Source organism: Magnolia sinica, chromosome 2, assembly GCF_029962835.1.
Source record: "Magnolia sinica isolate HGM2019 chromosome 2, MsV1, whole genome shotgun sequence".
NCBI classification, from domain to species: domain Eukaryota; kingdom Viridiplantae; phylum Streptophyta; class Magnoliopsida; order Magnoliales; family Magnoliaceae; genus Magnolia; species Magnolia sinica.
The window spans coordinates 139,142,955-139,164,142 of record NC_080574.1 but is presented as its reverse complement, the minus strand read 5'-3'; positions in this window follow the sequence as shown (position 1 = coordinate 139,164,142).

Genomic DNA, 21,188 nt, shown 5'->3' with positions numbered 1-21,188 from the left:
GAGTCTGAATCATTTGCTTGTCACAGGCAAAGATTTTTTGCTTGTTGTAATGTGATTGGTCCACATCGTCATTGACATTGTCACAAGTGATAACTTGGTCAATCACATTGCAATAAGCAAATAAACCAGCTTACGGCAAGCAAAGGATCCGGATTGACTTGCAATTCTTCGTGCTCCCACCAACGACAAGTGCCTTGATCCCTAACTGTGGGTACCACTGTAATGTACTTCTCTTAAACCTACATGACTATCTATTTTGATAGCTCATTTTAAGGTATGATCCAAAAAATGAAGCAGATCTAAATCTTAAGTTGACCATCCACAGGAATTATAGTGGTGATTGAGTACCCACCGTTAAAAAGTTCTTGGGAGTACAGGAATGTTTACTTGCCATTCAACTTATTAATAAAGCCTAGATGAAGGGACCATATAAACGTTAGCTTGATCCAAAACTTCTGTGACTCGCAGAAAGTTTTTAATGAACAATCACCACCATTTCCTACTGTCTGGTCCACTTAATCCAACTGAGATCTGGATCTATTTCATTTTTAGATCATGTCTTAAAATGAGCGGTCAAATCAAATGGATAGGAGGAATGTGAGCTGTCAAAATAAATAGAAAGCATGAATGTAGGACACATACATCACGGTGGGCCCTACAGTCAGGGATCCATGGCAGTCGGTGGATGGAAGATTCGCCCCCAAGGATATTGGCTAGCTGAGTCTGGATCCTTTGTTTGCCAAAAGCATGACTTTTCTCCTTTCCTGCATCATCATGGGTACATGCCAGTTAGCAATGACGGTGTGGAATGATACCGTCCAATTAGACTGCAACCACCGTGACTTTTCTGGTTTACCGTACCGTCGTTGCTCCATGCCAGCAATGATGATGTGTAATGATACCGTCCTCCACTTAAATTACAACAACCACAATTTTCCTAATCGACCCGGACAGAGGATCGTAACCTAGCTGGTGATGTGCACGTGGATGTCCCAACCGCACCCCACAAGAATAGCACTAATCCAAAATTGATAGTGGGTGACGTGTGCAACTTGAAAAGTTATGTGATGTAGTGCGGGCTACGGATAGTTACATGGTGAAGATGGATTAGAAAATGCCTGATCGATAGCAGAAGTGATTCAAACCATCGAACCTTAAACCGAGCGTATCTCATAATCTGAAATGAGTTATCAGACGTAAAATATATAATTTTGGGGTAGAACGAGCTACTTTAGCCAACTAACCCAGCTATGTCAGGTTGCGCAAGCTGGATTTATAAAATACCCCTAGATCGATGGTCGTTTTCTTATTTTAATTCTGTTTTTGTTATAAAAGTAGTTTTAGCTTGATTATAACTCTTCATCCATTAGGCTCAAGGAGTTGAGCCCAACGTGAAAAGAGCGTGGACAGTTTGGTGAAGCCAAATAGGACATTTACTATTTTTTGGCCGAAAACCTTGCGCACTAGTAGACATTAGACATCATGATCGTCTATAAATAGTAAGTTTACTATTTATAGTAAGTTGTGAATTATAGGAGTTTTAGTTATAGTTTGATTCTGATTTTTTTCCCATTGCTTGGTACCCTTATTTAAAGGGTTGTGAACTTGTTTTAATTCATTAATCAATCACTTTCTAATTTATTAGAATTTATTTCTATTTTCTTGCTTTCTTTCCACGTGGATTCGAGAAATATATGTGAGTCCAGATAAGTTCTGTGGATTTGGAATAGTTATCCTCTTGAGGAAGACGGTACTCGACCTCACGTCCTTCCCTGTGTCAATTTGGTATCAAAGTAAGGTTTTTTCTCGAATCGATGACTTCTAATGACAGATTGGGCAACAATCTTATGGGTGGTGCTCCAGGGAATTTACCTTTAATGGCGACAACTTTCGAAGCAGCGCAGTAAGAAAATCGGCAAGCCATGCAAAGGCTGCAGGCTTCCATCTACTCCATAGCAGATCTCTTGGCGGAAACCCTAAGGCAACTCCGTATTCCTGGTGGTAATCATCCACTGCCAATTGTTGAAACTCGTAATCGCCCTGATTGCAGGATAGTACCGGCAGTGCATCCAAGGGTCATTCCTAAGGAAGGGGGATCCAGCGAGGAGGAGATCGACAACATAATTTTTCAACACCCCAGACAAAGCGGCGACCGAGTAGATCGAACAGATCGAGAATTCAAGATGCGGGTTGATATTCATAGCTTCAATGGTCAACTACACATTAAGGATTTTCTCGATTGACTTTCTGAAGTTGAGCGATTCTTTAACTATATAGACATCTCTAAAGTAAAGAAAGTCAAGCTTATGGCCTACAAGTTGAAAAGCGGAGCTTCGGCTTGGTGGGAACAACTACAACTCGCACGAACCAGGCAGATGAAAGCACCGATCCACGCATGGCAATAGATGACTACGTGCCCGATTCCTCCCTAGCGACTACGATCAGGTATTATTCCAACAATACTAAAATTGTCGATAGGGTAGTCGGTCGGTGAGAGAATACGCAGAAGAATTTTACCGCATGGCGGCGCGTAATGATTTAGTCGAAACTAAATCACAATAAGTCGTCCGATTCAATGGTGAATTGTGTATGGTGATCTAGGATCGGGTTCAAATATAATCCATCTGGACGATAAATGATGCGATCAAGTTGGCTACTCGGGCGGAAGCGCAACTTGAACGTCCTAACACACGGACCTATCTTGCCGCAAGGGTCGCCGTGACAGGTTCGCCCCAGGGAGCTCCACTTCCCAAGAGGAAGGAGCTTGTAGGAGCATGCACTCAACCTCCTACGTCTGAGAGCCGAGATCAGGGAAGCGGACAAGATAGACCCCAAAGGGGCGTATCGACTGCTGCTAGTCCAAGTAGAATCCCGTACCCTTATGCTCGGCTAAGGCCCGACAATTGCTTTTGTTGTGGCCAACCGGCCCATCTATCAAATACTTGTCCCCAGCGAAAAGTGGCGAACCTTGCCATCAATGATGATAGTGCTGATAACGCATATGAAGATCCAGATGTTGAAGAACAAGAGCATACCACCGAGGACAAGGCAGATGAGTCAAGTTGGGTTCAGCAAGATCGCGGCGAGTCGCTCGTTGTAAGGCGGCTATTATATACGCCAAGAAAAGAAGTGCATCCACAATGGCATAACATTTTCCGAACTAGGTGTACGGTGAATCAAAAGGTTTGTGACGTGATCATTGACAGTGGGAGCAGCGAGAATATCATCTCCAAGGTCATGGTAGAAAATTTACAATTGAAAACAAAGCGTCATCCCTCCCCATATACAATCGGCTGGATCAAGAAGGTCAACGAAACAAAGGTAACTGAACGGTGCACCATCTCCTTTTCAATTGGCAAACATAATAAGGATGAAGTAATATGTGATGTGGTTGATATGGAAGTATGTCACATACTACTCAGTCGACCCTAGCAATCTGACCGTGATGCCACTTATAAAGGGAAAGATAACATATATATATATTCGTCAAGGACAGTCGAAAGATCATATTGGCCCTTATAGATCTAGAAGGATCACCTGAAACTTCTAAAGTAGAGGGTCGTTTTCTCTTAACCATAAGGGACTTCGTGGAAAAATCTAAAGAAATAGGACATGCTTCCGCATTAATTATAAAAGGCGAAGAACTCGAGCCTACCATCATCCCTGAAAGTTTAAGGCCCTTGTTATATGAATTCAAAGAAATTTGGCCCAATGACCTTCCCGATAGGTTACCCCCCACGCGGGATATCCAACACCATATAGACTTTGTCCCTGGGTTCGGTTTACCCAATCGCCCTCATTATCGGATGAGTCCGAATGAGTGTAAGATTCTATAGGGACAAGTGGAGGAACTGATCTATAAGGGTCTTATTCTAGAAAGCATGAGCGTATGTGCCGTACCAGCTCTATTAACTTTAAAGAAATATGTAAGTTAGCGCGTGTGTGTCGACAGTCAGGTCATCAACAAAATCACCATAAAATACAGGTTTCCTATACCACGATTAGACGATATGCTGGACATTTTGAAGGCGCAAAAATATTCTCTTAATTGGACCTAAGGAGAGACTACCATCAGATTCGAATACGACCGGGTGATGAGTGGAAAATGACTTTTAAGATTAAGGAAGAATTATACGAATGGATGGTCATGCTCTTCGGTCTTTTAAACATGCCTTACACATTCATGAGATTGATTAACCAAGTTCTGAAACCTTTCATTGGGCGGTTCGTTGTGGTTTATTTTGATGATATTTTAATATACAGTCAAGACAAAACCACCCATATAGAACACCTCAAGAAGGTCCTTCAAGAGCTTACTAAAAATAAAATGTATCTCAATTTTAAAAAGTGTAGCTTCATGACTGATAGCCTGTTGTTTCTGAGTTTTGTTGTAACATCCACGGGTATTCAGGTGGATGAGGAAAATATGAAGGTAATCAGAGAATGGCCGGTTCTCACAAATATTTACGAAGTGCGAAGTTTTCATGGACTGGAAACATTCTATCATCGGTTCGTAAAAAATTTTAGTAACATTATGTCACCAATCACAAATTGTATGAAGAAAGGGCAGTTTCAGTGGACTGACGAAGCCGACATGAGTTTTGCCGAAATTAAGTGCAGGTTATCCACGACCTCGATTCTTGTACTTTCCAACTTCGATAAACTGTTTGAAGTCGAATGTGATACCTCATATGTCGGGATTGAGGGAGTTTTGTCTCAAGAAGGTAGGTCGACAGCCTTCTACAGTGAAAAACTTAGCGATGCATGCAAGAAGTGTTCTACATATGAGATCGAGTTGTACGCGGTGGTCCAGGCACTGCGACACTGGCGACATTATTTGATTCAAAGGGAATTCATACTTTACATGGACCATCAAGCTCTCAAATTCATTAATAGTCAAGATAACATTAACTGTGTGCAAATTAGATGGATCTCGTTTTTGCAAGAATTCACGTTCGTGTTAAAACATAAGTCTGGGCAATAGAACAAAGTAACCAATGCACTGAGTCACCGTGCAACTTTGTTAGTCACTATGAGCAATGAGATTGTCGGGTTCGAGCGCCTCAAGGATATATATGCCGACAACAACGACTTAAAGGACGCATGGGTTAGATGCCAAGAAGGTCACCTAGGCGACTTACATATGCAAAACGGGTTCCTTTTCAAGGAGAATCGAATGTGCATCCCTAAAAGTTCGTTAAGGGAACAAATAATTCAAGAGCTACATGGATGTGGCCTTAGTGGACACCTTGAGTGAGATAAGTCGTGAGCTCTTGTGGAAGAGCGATATTACTGGCCGCAATTGGTACGTGATGTAGGAAAGGCAGTCCAACGTTGTTATATTTGTCAGACCTCCAATGAGCAATCTCATAATGCGGGCCTCTATACCCCATTACCCGTGCCTGATGGCCCTTGGGAGGATTTATCTATGGACTTCGTGCTTAGTCTCCCACGAACGCAACACTGCATGGATTCGGTGTTTGTGGTAGTAGATCGTTTCTTCAAGATGTCGCACTTTATTCCATGCAAGAAGACTCTCGATGCAACACACGTGGCGAATATATTCTTCAAAAAAGTTGTGCGCCTACACGGGGTTCCCAAGACTATTACTTCTGACCATAACACTAAGTTCATAAGCCACTTTTAGCGGACTTTGTAGACTTGATTCGATACACGACTTCAGTTCAGCAGCACCTACCACCCACAAACTGATGGGCAAACCGAGGTTGTGAATCGCACGTTGGGAAACCTCATTTGATGTATTTTAGGAGAAAAACTGAAGCAATAGGATTTAGTCTTGTCTCAAGCAAAGTTTGCATTCAACAACATGGTGAACCGCTCAACAGGAAAATTCCCGTTCTAGGTTATTTATGGACGAGTACCTCACCACACAATAGACTTGGTCCCTCTGCCCAAGCTCCCATGCATGAGCATTGCAGCAGAACATATGATAGACAGGATCATGGGCATTCATGTGGAGGTACAGACCAAGCTATATGCCTCAAACGAAAAGTACATGGAGCAAGCGGACAAGCATCGACGACAAAAAGTGTTCGAGATGGGCAACCAAGTAATGGTCCATCTGCACAAAAAAAAAGATTTTCGACCGGAACGTACAACAAGTTGAAGAATAAAAGGATTGGTGTAACACCCTGTTCAACCCGAACAGTGTCTTGAGGCGTCCACGTGGGATTTGCAGCAAGACTGCTCGATTAAACTGCTCGTGTAAGGAGTACCAGTAACAAATTAACCCAGGTTATCCCATTTAAGCGGACAAGTCTGGTTACGTTCAGACCAAGTGTAGGCCGTTAAGCCAGATAACTTGTTTGTACTTGGTAACAGCCTATGTGGGCCATGCAACGGACAAGGAGGGTCAGAAAAATCTAAAAATTGAGGAAACCATAGACCTCATTGGGCTTGTGGTCCATTACAGACCGTGGGCTCAGTAGACACCTAGAAATTAATTATTCGCACCTTCCTAATGGTACTTGCCAAGCGCAACTCACCCCAGCCTTGACTCAAAGGTATCCACTCTTATTCTTTAGAAACCCATGGTGTTAAGCTAAGCCTTGCATGTATTCTAACATACAAGTTCATTCGACTCAGGATCTCTACAAATTGACCCACAAGTTTGACAACCCTAGATCGATTCCGCAAGCTCTTGACGATCCGTAGGTGCGAACTATTATTCTTAGATGACCTAACACCAATTTTAGTATGAATTTAATAATTATGAATGTTTGGGTGATGTACTTGAATAATCTAGAGAGAACCTAGTTAAGACCTTACATGATAGGTTCTCCCAAATTACATGAAATGATTAAATATTGTTTGTTTGTTCCTCAACATGATTGGGCATGAAAATGGGTGATTGCATGTTCCTCTCATACTTGATTCTTGTACAATGTTTCCTTGTAGCATGTATGATATATTAACCCTTATTGTATTCTTGTGCTATGAGTGATTTATAGTTCTTGGACTCTTCGCTAACCCCACACAACACTCATACATTAATTTCGTATTATTGTTAGTAGTTGCATTTATAGAAAAATCTGAATATTTAGGTTTGATGTATAAGTGCATGACTTCACTTGTGTTAGAAGACGAACCCTGAATTGTTGGAGTATTATTGAATACCATCAAATCCCTAGGTTGGTTAAGGAACTGAGGTGGGAGAAAGTGATCCTATTGGTATGACCATCCCGTGGCTAGACCAACGGATTTGGGCGGATGCGAATGGGCGACAGTAGTTGGATTTCATGGGTCGCTTGTACCCAATGTCATCCATCACGTACTCGCCTGAACTCGCACAATCTAGTCCACTTACTAACCGACCATGTTTGTTAACCATGCTTGCTCACGCTTGTATGGAACCTGGAACATCCTTCGCCCACTGAAGCCCACTGATAACCGTTTGTAACCGATCCACTGTCTCGAGAGCCGGGCATGGTGAAATGGGACATTGTGTCCGAGCTGTCGGCCTACGTTGAGGTGACGAACCTCCCCATAGTGACTGCGAGCGATCTCACTTCCCAGCACTTCCCATGTGCTTGAAATCGGGGATGGGGAACCCGATGGGATCAAGGATCGCAGGGTCCTGGCCTCGCACGTTAAGGGGCATTAATATCGTAGAGTGTACCAGTTTTCCCAATCTGCTGGATGAACGGAATTAATTAAAAACTCGGCTAACACGATCACGATCGCATCACATTAGTTAGGTTAGCGAGTCGGCAGTTGAGGTCGCAATGAGGGAGTGTTGGCCATGCGTAATCGTTAGACGAAGTCGCTCGAGGGAGTGTGGTTGCGAGGTCATGCATCATATCATAATACATGCATATGCATTAATAAGACTAATTAGGGATCTGTGAATGTATATCTTTCATTAAATTCATCATAGAATTGATATTTGTTGTAACTTAAGGCTAATAGTACCTACTGAGTTAATCACTTACTCCCACTCTGGGACGGTGTTTTAAAACACCAACCAGATTCTTCAGTAGTTGCAGGTGACGCTGAGTTTGACGAGCCGTGCGGCACGAGCATTGATGAGGAGGATGAGCTGTCCTACTTCCAGCTGATGGACGGTTCACCATAGATTTAGCAGACGGATTTGGATTGCTGAGTGGTAGACTCAGCACACTATTCTTTTGGACATATCATTTTTTTAAAATTTTTGCTGGGCGACGCCTTGTGCGGCCCATTGATATATTTTGTGAACTTGTATACATTAGCCGCTTCCATTTCAGTAGACTAGATGTGATTGTGATTCATGTTCCAAGTGATTTCATACTGCTCATTAAACTAGATTAATCACAAAACAGTAAAATTGGTTATAAGTGATACTCGGGAACTTGGGAGTCGAGTGTATACACGACCCCTAATTTCTAGGGCGTTACGATTGGACCAGTACCAATCATCTGAAATATCAATGACAACGCTTATGTTGTTGATCTTCCAAATGACATGGCGATCTCACGGACTTTCAAAGTTGTGGACCTGACTGAGTATCATGAACCAGAGCAAGACGAGAACTCGAAGACGAGTTCTTTTGAAGTGGAGGAGATTGATGTAGAGCGGGTAGCGGACAATTACATGGCCAAGATGAATCAGAAAAGGCCCGGTTGACAACAGAAGTAATCTAGACCATTGGACCTTAAAACGGGTGTATCTCATAATTCAGAATGAGTTATCAGACGTAAAATATATGATTTTGAGAAGAACGAGCTACTTTAGCCAACCATGCCAGGTTGCGCAAGCCGAATTTGCGAAATACCCTTGGATCAATGGTCATTTCCCTATTTTAATTCCGTTTTTTTACTATAAATAGTAAGTTTTAGTTTGATTATAACTCTTCATCTGTTGGGCTTTAATTAGGAGTTGCGCCCAACGTGAAAAGAGCTTAGAATAATTAGGAGAACGGTTTGGTGAAGCCAGATAGGACGCTTACTATTTTTGGTCGAAAACCTTGCGCACTAGTAGACATCATGATCGTTTATAAATAGTAAGTTTACTATTTATATTAAGTTGTGAATTCTAGGAGTTTTAGTTGTAGTTTTATTCTGATTTCTTTTTCATTGCTTGGTACCCTTATTTAAGGGGTCGTGGACTCATTTTAATTCATTAATCAATCAATTTCGAAATTATTAGAATTTATTTCTATTTTTTTACTTTTTTTCCCTGTGGATTTGGATTCAAGAAATCTTTATGAGTCCAGAAAAGTTTCGTGGACTCGGAATAGTTATCCTCCTGAGGAAGATAGTGTTCGACCTCACATTCTTTCCTGCAGCACTATGTAAGCCCCACAATTATTTATGTGTTTTATCAACGCATTGTATTCATTTTTTTAATTTATTTTAGTGCTTTAGCTTAAAAATAAGGCAGATATAAATCTCAGGTTGACCATGCAATAGGAAACGGTGGTGATTGAACAACCAGAACTTTTAAAGCCCATGAGAAGTTTTTAATGTGGACGTTCAATCATTACTGTTTCCTATGGTGTGGTCCACCAGAGATTTGAATTTGCTTCATTCTTGGATCATCTTTTTAAATGATCTGTCAAAGATGGACGGCATGGATGTAAGACACATGCATCAATGTAAGCCACACAGGGATCCACCGACCATGAGATCCACCCAAGCTGCGCCCTCAGGATAACGGCGACCTCTTTTTTCAACTCACACGTGGAAGGTTCTGTTGGCGTGTTGACACGCATGTTAGCCACGTGTAAGTGATGTGCACGTGTAGGTCGCAACCGTGGTATAAGTCGGCTCATTTTCACCGTACACCGTGATGCAAAATTCACGTCAGCGAGCAACGTACGACGGACTCGGTTTGCGCAGTGTAGCACACAACGTTGGTGGGAACAGCGTGATGCTGAAAAAGTCTGTGGGCCATACCATTATGTATGTATTTTATCCACGCCGTTCATCAATTTTTCTCGCTCATTTTAAGATATGAACCTAAAAATAAGGCTGATTGAAATTCAGGTGGACCATACCATAGGAAACAGTGATAATTGAATGCCCACCGTTAAAAACTTCTCATGCCCTTATTTCCCATACAATACGTTGATTATGTCACACAAATCCAAACTAAGGAAACGCATATATATCAAATATCAGCCACCCAAGACTTTTGGAGCTTTCTAGAGTTTTTAATAGTGGGCGTTCAATCACACTATTTTTTATGGTGTGGTCCACCTGAGATTTGGATTTCCCTCAATTTTAAGGCTCATGCCCATTTTAGCTGGGAAAATGGATGGACGCGTGAAAATACATCATGGTGAGGCCGTATAGCTTCTCCAGGAGCACACAGCACCTATGCCACGCAATCCGAGTGTACCTTCTTCATGATGGTTCGCAGCTTATGAATGTTTTGGATGGTATATACAATACCTGGTGGACACCATATTCCATATTGAAGTCTCTACCGTAGGTGTCACCTTCTTCAATGTCTTCCATTGTGCTCTTTGGTGTGGCCCACCGAAGTTATAGATCACTCTGAAATTTTGAATCTAGGTCTAGCATTGCTGGGTGCACCAGATGCACGGTGATGATTCCACAAAATTTCATGATAGCTTCACACAGCTCAAATGCCGTCCGACGCATGCGACCACATCCGCATCCAGAACGATTCAACCCTTTTTTTTTTAATGTAACAAGAAAACACCTACTGAAAAATAGCCGTTTATTGATGAAATCTAAACTGCTATCAGTTTAATATACTCACTTCACACATGGAAATGAGAAACAAGGGTAGATATCATGTTTAAAATTTTAAATGGATCTGACCATCAAGTGGGCCATATGTACATGCAAGTTGGATCGTTGGTCCTCTCACCATTCAATTTTATTTTTTTTACACATTGGACCCATTTGATGATTATATTGGTCTATTTTAAGACATGGTATCCACGAGGTGGATATTGCATAATGGACAGTTCTGATCTCATAGCACGCCACTTACCCACATATAGTCAACTCATTTTGAGCCATTGAATTTGAGAAAGTAAACATCTTGTTCCCAGATCCCCTACGAACATTTGTAGAAGAGGCTCTTTTTTAACTCTTATTTTATTGTCTCATGGGTCCGTTGCATTGTATGCATCCTATTGAGGCCATGGATCAAGTGAGCCCCACCATAATAATGGGTATCCCATGTCTATAAATTCATTAGGTGAGCCACACTATGAAATAAAAATGAACATCTAACAAAAGCTTTTAAAATCACATGTGGCTTGGATTGGCCTCATTTTAGGGGTATCCTATTTTCATGGTGTGATAACTCTTATGAATTGCTTGATTTAATGGAACAACCATAGTGAGTACACAAGTAGAGTTGTATGGTAAGCTTATTCTGTAAAAATTCAAAGAGGCCTCCCACTCGCTGGTAGGAGCTAGCCTTCCATACTAGTCAATAAATTGGAAGGAGGTGACCTAGGGATTAGATCCCTATTTGTGGGGCCCACCATGATGTATATGCCATATATCGTCGTTGTTCATCCAATATGACACAGCTCATGTTAGGCATGATCTAAAAAATGAAGTAGGTTCTGTAACGACCTTGGAATTTTTGTGCTAATCTTTCCTTAAGTAGTTGTTTTTGGGGTAATTAGTGCTTTACTTGATTGCTTGTGAAATTCGCATCAATCACTTTAAATTGTATCTGCATGGCTCTAAACGTGTAGATTAGTGAGCGCTATGTTACTCTGAAATCTGGGATCCATCGCTAAATCCAGTTGTTCTGGGGATTTTTTGGAAGATCTGGATCGGACTTAGACCGCGCGTCGAAAGTCCGATGGCGATGATCTTAGGCTGTTGCGGTCACTGAGTTGGGCTTGGTCTTCACCTCAAAAATCAAGTCGATCTGATGTTCTGGGTCGATTTGGTTGAGTTCGGAGTGAAGAGTGTGAGAACGGTTGGAATTTAATAAGCTTTTTATGAAATCTGAGTCGTGTCGCTTGCGCGACGATTTTAAGCATTCGACCGTTGGATTCGACCCAATTTCACCCTCCGATCAGGATGGTTGGCCTGCATATCCTAGTGCTTGTGGACTCGATCGAGATTCCGTGACCGTTGAATTGAGTGTGGTCCGCCACGGCCGATCCACTGATCCGCGGTACGAAAACTCCTGACCTAGATCCATGGTCGGTGAGCTTAAGTCCGACCTTTCGTGGTTATAGGCCCACCAAGTGCTTCGTTGGATCGAGAAAGGCGTACTTTGGTTATAACCTAAGTATACCTTGAACGGGTTATTTCCATCATTTTAAGGTCTATATATAGTCCTTAAACCCTAGCTCTCATTTCCATACGAATTTTCTCTAACCCTAGCTTGGGAGAGAGTGGAAAAGAGAGAGTTAGTGAGAGAGATTGGTTGGTGAATCATCTTGATTCTTCCTTGTTCTTCTTCACCTTTGAACCTTCACTTTGAATCGTTCCCTGACGATTCTGAGTTCTTTTGGGGTAAGTTAACCTAACCCTAACCTGTGTTAGAGCTTAGACTAGACTTGGTGTTGTTGTATCTCATTTCTATCCTTATTTTAGGGTATTCTAGCGCCGTTGACGAAGACAACTCGTCTAAATCAGTTCGGCGGTTCTTTCTTTGCTTAAGGTGCGGACTTTAAGTGTATAGGTTATGGTTTTCAAGGCTTTCAATCCCAGTTAGTGATTTATTCTTGTTATGGATGAGATTTCACATGTCAAATGTTATGTTTGCATTGCTTTCCTGATATGCATGTGCTATATTGAGATTTGTGTATTCTAAGTGTATTTATAAAGTACCGTATACGTATAAAATACGCACTTGTGCTTGCCATGATTATTGGTCATGTATGTATGCTAGATGCATGTATGACAACTCCTTGATAAAAGGAATTGTCTAAGTGCATGTATTTCAACATGCGTCATGTATGTTGTTCCATGTATGCTAAGTGTTTGTAGAAATGCATGAATGACCTAAGTGTAACTGATTACACTAAATGTAGGCGTTGAGAAGTGGTTCTCGATACTTCTATGGATGCGCATGATTTCCTTTATGCATTTACATTCCAAGTTATTTAAATTCAAGCATTCCTATGCTTACATTTATGTTAAGTTGATATTCTTCAGATGTGTATGCACCATGATTTGAGTGGTTGTTCCATTACTGTTTTACATTCCATATGAATATCTGTCGTAGTGTAGGATGTTTGGGACTATGCCTTAGTCCAAGAAATCGGTAATTGACCCTATGAATCGTGGTTGAGATTGCTTTCGCCACGTAGGACGTATTAGACGAACCCGAGCCGTATTAGAGTTGGCGGCAGTGGTTTGGCCACGCGGAGTGTTTGCGCACTCTATGTCGTTCAATTCAACGTGCGCTCGTGCTAGTCGAGTTCGTCAACTAACCCGATTGTCCAGTGTATGTTAACCATGTATGGACGCATCGCTTGAATCTAGGGTACCGAACTTACCAGTGAAATCCTAATAACCATGGTACTCGATCCGCTAAGACTCATGAGCCTGACATGGTGGTATGGGACACCGTGGTCGAGCCGCGGCCTACGCTGGGTGACGAGCCTCCCGTAGTGACCAAAGTGAGCAACTTAACTCGTGAGCCGATTATGGTGGTATGGGACACTATATTCGTGCTGTCGGCCTACATTGATTGGTGACGAGCCCTTTGTAGTGACCTCGAGCATACCTGGATACCGCAAGGAGGTGACGAGCTGATCTGTGGTAGTAAGGGCATGAAAGGCGTGCATTGATTGGTGACGAGCCCTTTGCTACGACCTTAAATATAAAATCGTATGAGATGTCTAGGATTGACGACCCTAGTATGGATCACTGTTTGGATGGTGATATGAGGAAGGTATCTTAGCTTCCCAATCCTGCTGTATGAATTGGACTTGTATGAATTGGACTAATAACAACTTGGTAATCATATCCATGCACCGCATTTGCATGTGCTTTGTAGATGTGGCGCACTTTGAGGCGATGTCATGCGTAACGTAAGATGAAGACGCCGAGGGTGTACGTGTGAGGGCACGCATCATTTGCATTAATACCCGCATTAATAAGAGTACTTAGGCTTTATTTAAGTGTTCGCTTTATCATTCTTGTTTGATTGAATCGATAGCATGTTAACCGGTGCCTTATTGTTCCACCGAGTTGATCACTCACTCCCACGTTTCGGAGCGGTGTTACACACCCACCGGACTCGTCTTAGGCCCCGATGTTGCAGATGTGGATGCGACGCCTGAGGCAGGCGAGCTGGATGACGACGAGGCCGCCTTCTCCTATATGCAGTCGGACGGGTTCTAGCGAGCCTCGGTCTGTTGCGCGGGATCTATGGGATTACTATTTTGGGAACTGAAATGATGTAACTTGTACTTATAATTTTGATAAATAACACTTTTACACGATCTGGTTGTATATGTAATTCAGGGACTTACACTTGTACACATATTTTACTATAAGTCTTCCGCTTGCTTTATTCACTTATCCCTGACTCATATCTGCGTTTTGGCTTAATCTATCCCATGTTTATGTGCTAATACAGTCAACATACATCATTCATTAATTATGTTGCATAAGTGATGTTTTGGAACTCGGGAGCTGAGTTATGCTCGACCCCCGAATTTCAGGGCGTTACAGGTTCAAATCTCAAGTGGACCATATATAGTAGAGGAAACCTTGGTGATTGACAATTAAAAACTTCTTGTGGGCTACAAAAGTTTTGGATCAAGCTAATTTTGTGTGGTCCTTTCATTGATGTCTTTGTGACCTTATCAATAGGTTGGATGGCAAATAAATATTTTGGTGGCTCCCAATAAGTTTTCTTGTGGTGTGGTTCACTTGAGATTTGGATCTACTTCATTTTCTGAATCATGCATTAAAATAAGCTGTCAAAACAAATAGATAGCGTGGATGTAATGCACATACCCAAAGATCAGTGAAGCCAAGTCTAATTTGGAATGTCTACATCAGATGTCACATGTTTTGTGAAAAAGTTTTAGAACTTGGATTGTAATGGCACAAAAATCACTTGTTTGGTGCATTAATTACCAAAATTAAGTGATGTCCCATCATGCAGTCTAATAAATGACTTCCAAAATTAAGTGATGCCCGATCATGCAGTCTAATAAATGACTTCCACACACAAGATCGATGTTCTTTTCCATAGCTAGAGTAGCATCCCTTTCAGCCAATTAATGGAGGCTCATTTGGATGCACTTTTGGAAAATACCATTTTTGGTGAAATGGTTTTCATGCCTAATTTTTCAATTTATCAGTGGGCTATTAGTACCTATTTTATCAAGTAGGAGGTGAGATGAGGTTTGTAAAACTGCATCCAAACACATAATGTAAGCTTAGGTCTAAATCAAATAGGCATTTGTGCATTCTGCATCCTTTTTTAAGGTAAAACACAGTTAGTCATGATGCCTACTCCTTCATAATACGTTAGTCTCTTAGGGCCCATTTGGATTTTAAATTACTTAAGATAAGCTACTTATTCTACAAGTAACTCACCTTAGTTTTTACTTATTAAGGAGATAACTATGTTTGGCAAACAACATACGTATCTACTTCTCCTCTTTCGTTTCTTCTTACGTCTCTCTTCGCAACTTATGAAAAGTTAAAAATTTAAAAAAAAAAAAAATTTAACTGAAGTGATTATGTACTTTTATATAAAAAAGTTACTTATAACTAATTATAAACCAAACTTACTTACCTGAAATAAGTCACTTATCTACGGCAGTAAGTAGAAAAAATAACTTATGTGGTGGTATCCAAACAGGCCCTTATTGGAATAGTGCGGCAAGTCATCAATACCTAAATAAGAACAAAAAAAATTAAGAATAAAAAAGGTTCATGCTCTAAACTAAGACAATTCTAATCATCAGGAGCCCAAGGATTCATAAAACTGATGGGCTGATGAAAAAAAAAAAAACAAAGACAAAAGTTAACTATTTATTTATATTCAATAATGTATACTATATCATTCTATTCATGGGACAATGCACACTTGATAAATTTGTGCATGTCTATGCATTCCCATCTTCAGATGCACTTCAATTTCCATTTAAAAAATGCAATCCAATCACCTCAATGGATTGAAGAGCTATATCTCATTGTTCTCCATTTCCCGCCAAAATCAAGGTTACCCGAGGCCCATCATGATGTGCACCCAACTCAAAAATCACAACAATCCAATCATCAAGTGGGCCACACCATACAAACAATGGATGCGTTATGTGAATGGCATCCAATCTGTCCAACAAGATTACTCCACCATCAAAGCTGAATGCACAAAAAATCTGGTTAATTCAATCATCAAGAAAGCCCTTGGCGAAAATGCCAAGGGCAATTTTTTGTATGGTCTTAAACAATACCAGATTTTATTCCAGCAAAAAAAAATTCGATTTGATTGAAGACCATCTTATGCCCTTGATTTGATGTTTTGTTGATTTGGCCTGTGATTGTTGAGGGTCGAATATTGCATAACAGACCCCGTTTACTGCCTGATTTTACGTACACGATAATGCCTAATATTATAATTTAATCGTGTTTTTGTTGCAGGATGTAATAAGGAGCTTTGATTGATAAAAAGTATTAAAAGCATGGATTTAACGCTCAAGCATCACTAAGGCATTGGACGGGACTTCATGGGACCAAGATAGAGGATTTACACGCCGAAGATCAGAGAAATTCCAGCCACTCACTTTAAACAGGCCTGAAAGACGTCCATAGTGTAAGATCACAGGGTTCCCACCATCCATTTAGCTCGAAACTTTATATCTGGCCTGAGGAACCCAAATTAACCGTACACATCAAATTTCAGTCATTGGATCCTTGTGGAAGTGGCCCAACAGATAAATCAGCCCATCAACCATCGATTTTAGGCCCACTTGATCTCTGGATAAGCTTCAAACTTGGGCTCAACCCCTTAAATTCGCTAGAAGATCGGATGGATGGAGCAGATTGCATCTGAAGCACTACAGTGGACCCCATGGGAAGTAGCAGTGCATAGTGCACAAGTGCACTCTCGTTGCACCGGATCGACTGATTTGGTCAGACCGACTTTCTGTTTTTTTGAAAAAAGGATTCTTGAATCCTGCTTCCCGCTGCCGCAAAACAGGGACTTGCGGGCGATTGCAGATGGCCCACCATATTAGTCCGTATTACTGATCGGCACCATCCATCAGACCTAAAATGGCCCACTTACCATGGTCTAGGTGTTCAAATTTCAAAAGAGCATAGAAAGAACGATCTCTAACCGACTGACAGACAATGGACGACAACAAGAAAGATGATGCAGGTCCCTCAGATATAATCCAAATAATGCTTTCTTGGGCCGAACGATGGACGGCGTGGATTCATCAAACGACAGGGAATGTGGGCCCCACCAGTTACACAAGTCAGGACTTACGCTTGCGTTATGCACGGACGTGCGTCCGGACATCGTGGGGCGATGTACAGCCCAGATGACGATCGGATCTCTGATCCGAACTATCTAAAAGCTCACACAGCGGGTCTTTACCCTAGTCATGGAGAAATTTTTACTCCAAGGACGATCACTGTCTTGCAAACACATTCCAAACGCAAGTCGGTCTGCGTTTCTACGCACGCAGTTTGAATGTGCTGGCTGCGTAAATTTTCGACCGATTCCAGCCACGAACCGACTCTCTTCATACCTATAAAATAAAGAGAGAATGGAGAAAGAGAAAAGGCGGAGGGAAGGGAGTTGCTTTGAAGAAGTTTTCCAGCCGTGGAAGAAGACAGAGAGTTTTTCCCTTTTCTTAGTTGTATTTTCTGTTTTTTTGTTTTAATATTTTTAATTTGAGGATAGCCTAATCATGGTAGGCTAAACCTCTTAGCTAGGGCTAAGAGGTGAAGCTTGTAGCGTGATGGGAGAACTTGTTGCTTGTGCCTTTTGTTTATATTGAAGGGGTTTTTGATTTAATTTTATTATGGGAATATTTTTAGTTTTTAATGGTCCGTTGTGATTGAAATTACAATGGGTTTGCAATGGCTTTGAGTATTTCTTTTTCCTTATTTTGATTATGACGTCAGGAAGCCTTGTTGTTCGTCATCGTCTCCTGGGCATGGTTGGATGTCGGTACCCTTCCTAACCTTCATAATCATCTGATTGGTTGGTAATTAGTTTAATTCTTTTGTTGACTTTATCTCCTAGGCATGGTTTGGTGATAGAATCCATTCTAATTAATATGCCTTTCATCTCTTTAAAATTATATCAAAGGAAGTTCAATTTAATTTTCATGATTTTTGAAGCAGGCATAAGATCTCCCTAATCTCTACAAGTGGATCCTCTGAATCCATAGTTTCCTTCCTCTGAATTCCTTAAGTTTTAGATTAGTATTTCACTATTATTCCTCAAAAATCATTCGATTTAGATTTCATCTTAATATAGTTCTCATTCTACTTAGTTTCAGATAACGTACATGTATCAGTCCCTTGGGATTCGACCTCGGTCTCACCGAGTTTATTACTACATCACAACCCTATACTTGGGGAGTGAATAAGTTTTTGCGTTTGGAATGTGTTTGCAAGACAGTGATCGTCCTTAGAGTAAAAATTTCTCCATGGCTAGGGTAAAGACCCACTGTGTGAGCTTTTAGACGATTCGGATCAGAGATCCGATCGTCACCTGGGCTGTACATCGCCCCATGACGTCCGAACGCACGTCCGTGCATAACGCAAGTGTAAGTCCTGACTTGCGTAACTGGTGGGGCCCACATTCCTTGTCGTTTGATGAATCCACGCCGTCCATCGTAATCCTTTAATTATTTCGGCCCAAGAAAGCATTATTTGGATTATATCTGAGGGACCTGCATCGTCTTTCTTGTTATCGTCCATTGTCTGTCAGTCGGTTAAAGATCGTTCTCTCTATGCTCTTTTGGAATTTGAACACCTAGACCATGGTAAATGGGCCATTTTAGGTCTGATGGACGGTGCCGATCAGTAATACGGACTGATATGGTGGGCCATCTACAATCGCCCACAAGTCCTTGTTTTGCGGCAGTGGGAAGCAGGATTCGAGAATCCTTTTTCAAAAAAACAGAAAGTCGGTCTGACCAAATCAGCCGATCCGGTGCAACGAGAGTGCACTTGTGCACTATGCACTGCTACTTCCCATGGGGTCCGCTGCAGTGCTTCAGATGCAATCTGCTCCATCCATCCGATCTTCTAGCGAATTTAAGGGGTCGAGCCTAAGTTTGAAGCTTATCTAGAGATCAAGTGGGCCCAAAATCGATGGTTGATGGGCTGATTTGTCCGTTGGGCCACTTCCACAAGGATCCAATGACTGAAATTTGACGTGTGCGGTTAATTTAGGTTCCTCAGGCCAGATATAAAGTTTCGAGCTAAACGGATGGTGGGAACCCTGTGATCTTGCATTATGGACGTCTTTCAGGCTTGTTTAAAGTGAGTGGCTGGAATTTCTCTGATCTTCGGCGTGTAAATCCTCTATCTTGGTCTCATGGAGTCCTGTCCAATGCCTTGGTGATGCTTGAGTGTTAAATCCATGCTTTTAATACTCTTTCTCAATCAAAACTCCTTATTATATCCTGCAACAAAAATACGATTAAATTATAATATTATGCATTATCGTGTACGTAAAATCAGGCAGTAATCGGGGTTTGTTATGCAATATTCGACCCTCAACAGTGATCACTGGCCTACAATTTCAATTGTGAGCAAGTGAATGCTCTTTTAAAATCATGGGAAGACATGCTAAAGACATGCCTAAAACATATAAAAACACTAGGTGAGGCCTACCTAAAATTTGGATGCGTCTGAAACTTGACACACATGATGGATAGGCTGGATTTGTGAACTACATCTCAGTGAGCCCAACAAATGATTGTGAATGTTTTAATAGGAGGGTAACCCCTCTCAACTTTTCTATGTGGTGTGGCGCACACAAGTCATGGATTGACTTGATTTTTAAGCCCGAGGCCCACCATGGAATGGTGCTTCTGACTGATGGGATAGATGTTCGACATGCATCACCATAGGACCCACACAACTCGACCTCATAGGAAGTTTATATATATATATATATATATATATATAAGTCAAAGTTGGGTGACAAAAATCAAGAGTCAGCACAAAAAGCTTAAAGAGTAAAAATTCACCATGTACATGTAGCTAGCTTGATGAGCATGCTATCCTCATAACTTCATTGTACCTGATGAAGGGAATGGATCTCCAAAATGTATCATGTGGATGTATTATAAAAATGTGTCATGTGGACGAATCATCGATGTTTATTCTGTTGAGCCCAGCAACATTTTGAACCACTTGATTGATGGACAGATAGTACCAAATCTCATTCTCATCAATTTCTCAACAAGGGAATTTCCTTGGAAATTTTCATATTTTGACATTTTTCTCGTGATTTTAATTTGAAATTTTGTTGAAAACAAAATACTAAAAAAGTATTTATTGTAAGCTAATAAAAAAGGGGTAAAAAATTGAATTAATTTAAACATTTAAATATTCATTTTGCTAAAATCCCAATAATTTTGTGATAAATTTGCAAAAAATTAAAAACCACTAAGATTTTAGAAAATCTCATAATATTCTTGTGATAATATCATTTCTATTGGGAGATTTCACAAACGTGGGCCGTATCTGTGATAATGGATGAAACCCCACTTATGAAGGTAAGTTCGTACATGTGACGGTAGTGTCAAAAATTGAAGTTGCACACGTGTAACATATTGGAAGATCGTGACCTGAAAAGTCAAGAGCATTGAATTGCAACAACCACTGATTAATGATTAATGGCTTATAAATAAATATTAGGATTAGTGGTACCGTTTATGCTTTATATGGAGGGGTAGAAGGAAGCCTCGTACTAAGTAAACTCTGTGGGGCCTACTGTGAGTTATGTGTCTTATTTATGCCATCCATCTATTATTTTAGATAATTTTAGGGCACGGGCCTAAAATTGAAGCATATCCAAAGCTTAAGTGCATCACACCATAGGAAACAATTAGAATTGAACGTCTACCATTGAAAACTTCTTGGGGCTACAGAAGTTTTAGATCAAGCTGATATTTGTGTTTTCTTTTCATCCATGTCTGTGTGACCTTATGAGCAGGTTTGGATGAGAAACAAATATCACTGTGGGCCATTGGAAGGTTTTAACAGTGAATGTATGCTGTGGTGTGATCCACTTTA